The sequence below is a fragment of the Bidens hawaiensis genome, unplaced genomic scaffold, assembly GCF_021521415.1.
Source record: "Bidens hawaiensis isolate Kalapana, Puna unplaced genomic scaffold, B.hawaiensis_p1.1 tig00022003_1, whole genome shotgun sequence".
Lineage (NCBI taxonomy): Eukaryota > Viridiplantae > Streptophyta > Magnoliopsida > Asterales > Asteraceae > Bidens > Bidens hawaiensis.
In genome coordinates, this window is record NW_027493410.1 from 236,551 (window position 1) to 244,109 (window position 7,559).

At 38.7% G+C, this 7,559-nt stretch overlaps 1 pseudogene across 1 annotated transcript; it reads right to left on the bottom strand.

Annotated features, from left to right (window-relative positions):
* Positions 1 to 5,050: 5,050 nt before the first annotated feature.
* On the bottom strand, positions 5,051 to 7,078 carry LOC143564425 (cytokinin riboside 5'-monophosphate phosphoribohydrolase LOG5-like; annotated as a pseudogene). The gene is made up of 7 exons (XR_013140869.1): positions 6,886 to 7,078; positions 6,618 to 6,715; positions 6,485 to 6,515; positions 6,318 to 6,417; positions 5,786 to 5,856; positions 5,380 to 5,522; positions 5,051 to 5,149 (listed from the first exon to the last, which is right to left on the bottom strand). The product of XR_013140869.1 is annotated as a cytokinin riboside 5'-monophosphate phosphoribohydrolase LOG5-like (transcript).
* Positions 7,079 to 7,559: the final 481 nt, after the last annotated feature.

Here is a 7,559-nt window from a genome sequence, read left to right on the forward strand (position 1 = left end):
AAACCCTTGATACGGGTTGTAAGAGTGTACCACCCTTGGATGCACCTCCAAGTATAGAAGGTCATCAGGCGGTCAACGAGGGGCTCAAGGCCCAGTATCCGGCACACCCACTCAAAGTGCCGGACCTTGGCAATAGCCATGGGGTGCACCTCTGTCAAGTGCACACCGTGCCTCTCTAGGACACGGTACACAAACTTTGTCAACGGAAACCTAAGGTTCCCATAGACAAAGAATGCAGCATAAACCCCGATCTTGCCACTTGGGGCATCGTACACAGTATGGTGGGGCTCAGGAAACTCAGGCTCGAGAGACTCGAGCATGAACTTCCTGACGATATACTGGTACAGCTCGGCAGGAAGAGAACACTGGCATTCACCAGCAGTCTTCTGGTCATCAGCATCGTGAGAAGACATGGTGGAAGAAAGAAGAGATTTCGGAATAATGCTTTACTGAAAAAGAAATTCGCCGGAAATTACTTGAGAAGAAGAGATGAAAGTGGAAAGTGTGAATTGCAAATAACCTTCTCCCCCTTTATATAGTAATCGCAATTAATGCGATGCATTTAATACGGAAGAAAGAGAAAGCAAAGGTGCAATGACACTATGACGCGTGGCAAAAACAAACTGGCAACAGCTGTCAAAAGGACGTGTGCCAGAGATTTCGCGGCCACGCGCCCGAAATCCTGTGCCCACGCGCCTGAAAAAGCAACTGGAATGACCACATAATGTCATGTCGCCATAACTTCTGGCACGTCCTGACACAGTCAGAAGAAACCGTCGCACGACGTTTGAGGTATTGGGTTGTTATCCATCCACCAACCCTTCAAATTTCAAAATTTAAAAATTTGAAGACTTAAGGTTCAAAAAATAAGCGGGAAAATACCCCTTACCTTGGCAAACAAGTAACCATAAGCCGGGTGTGGGTACAGTGTAAAGGCAAAACCCTTCACATACCTAACACCCGCAGGGAATTGAAGCCAAAATATTTGGCAACCAAGTAACCATAAGACGGGTGCGGGTACAGTGTAAAGGCAAAACCCTTCACATACCTAGCACCCGCAGGGAATGGACGCCAGGAATACCTTGGAAGTAAAGTAACCGTAAGACGGGTGCGGGTACAGTGTAAAGGCAAAACCCTTCACATACCTAGCACCCGCTGAGAATTGAAACCAAGAAGGATCTTCTGGGCAATGCTTGCGGAAGCGGAAATAACATCCCCGCATAGCGGGAACATCGAGTACTACGTTGTTTGAGGCTCCAAGATGGAATTGGTGGTTTAAACATAATTGATCACTATGTTCAAAACCTACCAGAACCACAGGGAGAATCCGCACAACTAAGACTCAGTGCTCCTGACTTGCGAGGAGGTTACAGACCTACCCGCATCATACCCAAAGACCAAGCAGGAAACTCGGGAATTTCTGCAAGTGACAAGGACTTCCGCGGGAAGAACCCCCATGGAAAACCTTACAAAAACCCCTTTTCAAAACCCTTTGCTTAAGTCCAAAAGTTCACCTCACTTTATTAGACATTCATGAGAAGAACATTGGACTGGGGGGACTTGAAGAGGTAGGTCCCAGCAGGGCTCAGTTGGTCCCGCATGACTCACCTTGAACAGGGATGTCTGCGCAAAGACCATCTACTCCCGCAGGACCCACCATGCTCAGAGAAGCCTACGCGCAGTATGCAAGCTGCATACGCAGGGAAAAGCCTCCCAATGGTAAAGTAACCCGCCTGTTCCCGCAGTTGCGGATACAAGCCATCAGGGAAGGCTACCCGCACAGCATAGCTACACGCATAAGGCTTAACACTTACAAATATTCAGTGTCACCTGAAAGAATGAGCAAAGGCGGGAGGGGGAAAACTCCCGCCAAAATGGGCCAGTCCGTATGGAGGATCTTTTGCGTGATACCTGGCGAGGTAAAGACAAAAGATCTGACCAAGAATGCGACAGCTCACTGACAGCAGCGTGGCAGACAGCACGCCACTGCACTGTGACCAATAGCCGCCGCCTGCTCACCAACTCCTGCCAGAGCACGTGCCTAGCCTGCAGTTGGTAGAAGACGAAGAGTGCACGGCACGCCTGCTCTATGTCAGACGCTACCTGTCCACCACTCACAGGCAAGGCACGTGCATAGGTTACAGTTGGTAGCGTGTTGGGCCGGCTAAACCCCTTGGATACCCACCTTCGGCTATAAAAGACAGCAAATGGTATTATCATTTCATCATCTACTATCTCGTATAACTTACTTGATAACTGCTCTAATAGTATTCATATACTTTTATATTCAAAGAGCAATATAGACTGATTCTCACGCCGGAGGGTGGTCACAAGGAGGAACCCCCCCCTTCTCAGTGACGAGCTTACGGTGTCTGTTTTGCAGGTTCCCTGAAGTACAACTTACTCTGCTGGACCTAACCTTCGTGGGAAACATTACTTAGCCCCCAGATTACCTATAATCTGCCCGGGGTCACTTAGTGTTTCTTCAATTACTTCACAATATTATTTATTGAGAACAGTTGCCAAAACAGACATCTTAACCCAATAAACGTCGTCACTCTCAAGCTATGGCTTTAGGCTCCTTCTTAAAATGGATATCCAATTTACATCAAAGTTAAAAGAAAGTACTAAATAATGAAAGTAACCCTTAAATTATTTGAAATGGCAACATATTTGTGGTCAATTATTTTACATTGTAACGATAAAATTCAATAAAGGCTCTGAATTTTTGTTTCGTTTTAGGTCGGGATATTCACTCAAGATAGAGAGTGGACCCAAGTATAGTATGGCAACTTGTCATTGATATGATGATATTCAGGTAACGTTTGATATGCATGAATGATAGGGGGAATGGAATGATTCATTACGTAGGAATGAAAAAAGTGGTGTTTGGTTGCTCAATTGAATGGAATCATCCATTACATATGGAATCCTATTTCATCAAAATCATTCCTTCACATCCCCCTTCTTCTTTTTCATTCAATTCCTCCTTCACACTACTTACTCAACAACACCATCACCACCTAACAACAATTACTACCACTACCATCGCCATTACCGATACCTTACCGCCATCATCGCTACCACCACCGCCTCCGCCACCACCACCTTACCACCAGCGCAACCACCGCCACCGCCGTCACTGTAACCACCGAAAACATTGTCACCACCGCCACCTGACCATCACCGCTACCCTACCATCGCCATCACTACCAATGCTACCACCGGTTGACCACCGCCACCCCCACTTCCACTGTCGCCACTGCCACCACCATTTTCGTCGCCGGAGCTAACACCACCACCATCGCCATTGCGATTTTTTTTTTTTTTGTAAAAAAAAATATTTTGAGATAGGAGTGTTTTTATTATTTCTATTTCAATCATACAATTTTTTAGGATACCAAACAACATAAAGTAATAATTTATTTCATTTCCATAGGTTAACCAAACAAGAGAAAAAAATGAAATGATCAATTTCATTCCCTTATCAATTCCATTCTTTCTTCCATTCCATTACCCCTTCATTCTATTATCTACAACTAAATATACCCTCAGTTTTTAAGAGAATCCGATAAAACAACTACGATTTGGTACTATATCATACATGTTATTTATGGAATACTATTTAGTGAAAATCAACAACCTAGTTTACAAAAGGCTTCCGTGTTGTGAGTGTGTTCTTGGTTTTAACCATCTCAAAAGTCAACCCATAAATCCAATTTTATGCTCACACAATTGTAACTACTCAAAAAGTGCAAAGCACATCATTAAAGCGCATAGTGAATCCATCGTCAACTTCAACATTTTGTGTTCCAACAACCTATGTGGGTGAAGTTATATAAGTCTTCTAATTTATTACAGCTTTAGCCATTCTAACCATAAAACTATAAGCATTGATATCTTATCATCTTAGATATGTGATTACACAACTATTAGGTGCTGTTTGTTTTTTTAGAGGTAAAATGTCTGCAGTCTGCGGACCATATCTGCAAACATCTGCAACAGAAGAGGTGGACTAAATCTCTGCAGTCTGCAACAAGAACACTGTTTGTTTTTTAACGTCTGCACACTGCTATGATAAACAGAAAATTAAATAAACCGGTTTTTTAAAACAAAAATCAAGCAACACATTCATAAACCTTCTACAAATTTTATTCAACAACAAACTAGTAATAATTGTACAATTTAACAAAAAATCAAACAACAACACATTCATAATCTAAACCTTCAATAAACTTTATTCAACAACAAACTAGTAATAATAGAACAATTACAATAATGGTTAATAGACTATCAAATCTTGAATAAATAAACATGCCAAGGTAGATGGTAGACGGTGGTGGAGGTGGCAGCTACGGCTGGAGGTGGCGGAGCAGCATGCGGCGGTGATGATGTCGGAAGAAAGGAAGCGGTGGTCGGCTGGGGTCGGTGGAGGAGCAGTGGCGGTTAGTGGTGGAGGTCGCCGCTGGCGCGGCGCCGGCAGTGTAGGTTGCGGTGGTGTGGCGCTGGCTATGGAGGAGATGGTAGGGGAGGAGATGGTAGAATGAAAGGGGGGCTAGGGTTTTGAATGAGATAGAAGATGCAGAAGACTTGAAAAGAGGAAGGTCCATGTCTTCTAGGATAAGAGGGCGCGAAGACGTTTTTTAATGAAGTGTCTTCAGAAAAACAAACAGTCTGCGAGCCTAACGGTTTGCGCCTGGTCTGCGCGGCGCAGATATAAGAGGTCAGGAAGATCTTCAGGCAAAAAACAAACACTACCTTAGTATCAATATCTTATTATCTAAGATATGTTTTTGACGCGGTTTGATTAATCGCGAATTTCTCACATAATACAATAGAAAAAAAGGGTAATTATACAACACATAAACATAGTTATTTATGTTCAAAGTTATGAAAAATTACATTTTCACTAACTTTTCTAACACAATTACGAAAGGAAGTAAGGAACACCCTAATTATATTTGTACTCTTCCAAAAACACCCCTAGAATTAAACTATAATAAGAAAGAAACATATGAAAGTAATTAAAAGGTCCCAATATGTCATTTTATCATCTATCTAATTCAGAATGCATACATACATTTAACTCCACTTGTTCAACCTCCCATCTTGCCTTGGCCACCACTCCATCATGCATTGGTACGTAATCCTGTACACCACACCTTCACATGCATCAATCACTTATACCGTACAACCCTCTACTTCATACTACGTGTACTCTACTACCAACACATATGTTTATTCTTATTGATAAGAGTTCAAATTCTATTCCAACTTTGTAAAATCCAAGCAATAAAAAGAGGCAAGGTTTTGTTTTTATATGTAGTTTAAAATAATTTTAACAAATCCTTTATTTGAAAAATATGCAAATGGTATTACCTCGAGTTTCTGTACAAGATCTTTTGCGCTCGGGGCAGAGACGATGATATGACGTTGTACTGGCATGATGAACCCGTCATCCACCGCCTTGTCAATGAGGTAAGCAGCGAGTTATAGTAGCCATCCACGTTTAATAAGCCCACCTATTCATGCGTTATTATGATGTGAATTATTTATACAAACACTTTAACTACACATTTAAAGAACCTTTATTTATCTTATATATGTTCTTGTTTTATATTATATTACCAGATTGAAAAAAAGTAAATAACAATGTTAAATATTTTTATTTTTTCTAGTTAGAATTTAGTTGAAGGATATATTAAATTTTCTAATTTGGTTATTATATACCAATCATTTTTTTATTATTTTAAGGTTCTTTTTCCGGATTGGTTTGGTTGCTTACGGGCTTGTCATGAATTCCAAGTTGGGCCCACGTAATAACCTCTAATAATTCCTCCAATGTTCCATATCCTCCTACAAGTTTTCATGTAACAAAAATAGAATAAAACATCAATTATTAATCATGATTCAAGAACCCGATGACTGTGACATATTAAATCAAACATTGACTTAACAATATGTTTAGTATTAGTAAAAATAACGTTAGAAGAAGGTTTTTTTAATCAGTTGAATCCATAATCACTTAGCCGAACATAATCAAATACTTAATTATACGACTGAGAATTTGTATCAAACTTACGCAAATATTACATAATATAACTTATAACATGCTACAATATTATGTAGTTATAGGAAACCCTCCTTATTTGTGTAACATTAACTTTTATTCACTTGATTTTATTTTTACTTTTTATGTAGTTAATATGCTGGTAATACATACTCATAATCTCATAGACTTAATCTGTCAAAGACACTGTATTATTTATAAACGAAGATTTTTTTAAATGACATATAATTAGAACTAGAACTAGAACCTAGTAAAGCAATAAAACAATCAGAATGACGAGCCATCTCAGCTTTCCTTTGATGCATGTTAGATACCGCTCTTACTTCTCCTATTGTTTCACCAGTAATCTGTATTTTAATTAAATTAATCAAATTATTGTAGAATATACAATATTAAAATATTATAAAGTCATACCTCCTTGCACATGAGAATCTTGGGAATAATTCTAAGAAATTATAAAATAGAATGTTATTTTCAAGAAAATAAAGAGGTTTGAAGGACATAAACAAAATATAATTTGGTATTTATGTATATATGTATTACTTACCCTAACACATGGCCACCACCATTGTGAACCTCCTGTGAAACAATTCCCATTAACCCTGCACTTCCTCCGCCATAAACAAGATCCAGTTTCCTTTTCACCTTCAATAACAAAATGGACATAAATACAATAATAATATTAATAATAACCTTATATATAAAATTAGCAACCTTTGTAAATAAAATCAACTGTTTAATAACTAAAAGCTAAAAGAATAAATTGTTAACTAAACATCTCGACATCAGACGACATCATGCACACACGTACGTACCAGTTCTTGGCCTAGCTCAAGAGCGGCATCTCTATAACAGTCTCGTTTACCAGCACTGCTACCGCAGAAAACGCACACGCTTTTAAATCTTGATCTTGCTTCATCCATGTTCTTGTAGTTGTTGATGTTCTTCTTCCAATATTTTTGGGATATTAATTTTGTTGAAGAAGAATGTTTTTAAGTTGATAGTGGTGAGTGCTTAGAATAACAAGGGAATTATGGAAGGTGGGTTGGTTTATATAATAAGGATTGGAGGATCAATAACGATAATTCGATGGCTCAAATTTTATTGGGCCATGTATTCCCAAGCGTCTAATCATTATTTATTTATTACTTTTAAGTCCCAAAAACTAATTTGAGTTGTAGTTGAAAATCTTTTAAGTTTTTTTTATAATAATACTAGCTTGAGACCCGTGTACCCCACGGGTAATTGATAAAAAAAATAATATTTAATTATTAAGCGAAATACCAAAAAAAACAATAAATTATCATACATATTAAGAGACAACCTTTTTAAAATAGTGTTTAAAACAATATAGATATTTATTCAATTATTTGTATCCTTCAAATGAGTGTTTAATAGTTATTAATTAACAAATAAATGGTAAAAGAATTCTAGAGATGTAGTTGGTTTTAAATTGTGAGGATTAATGTGGGAGTGACAAGTGACAAAA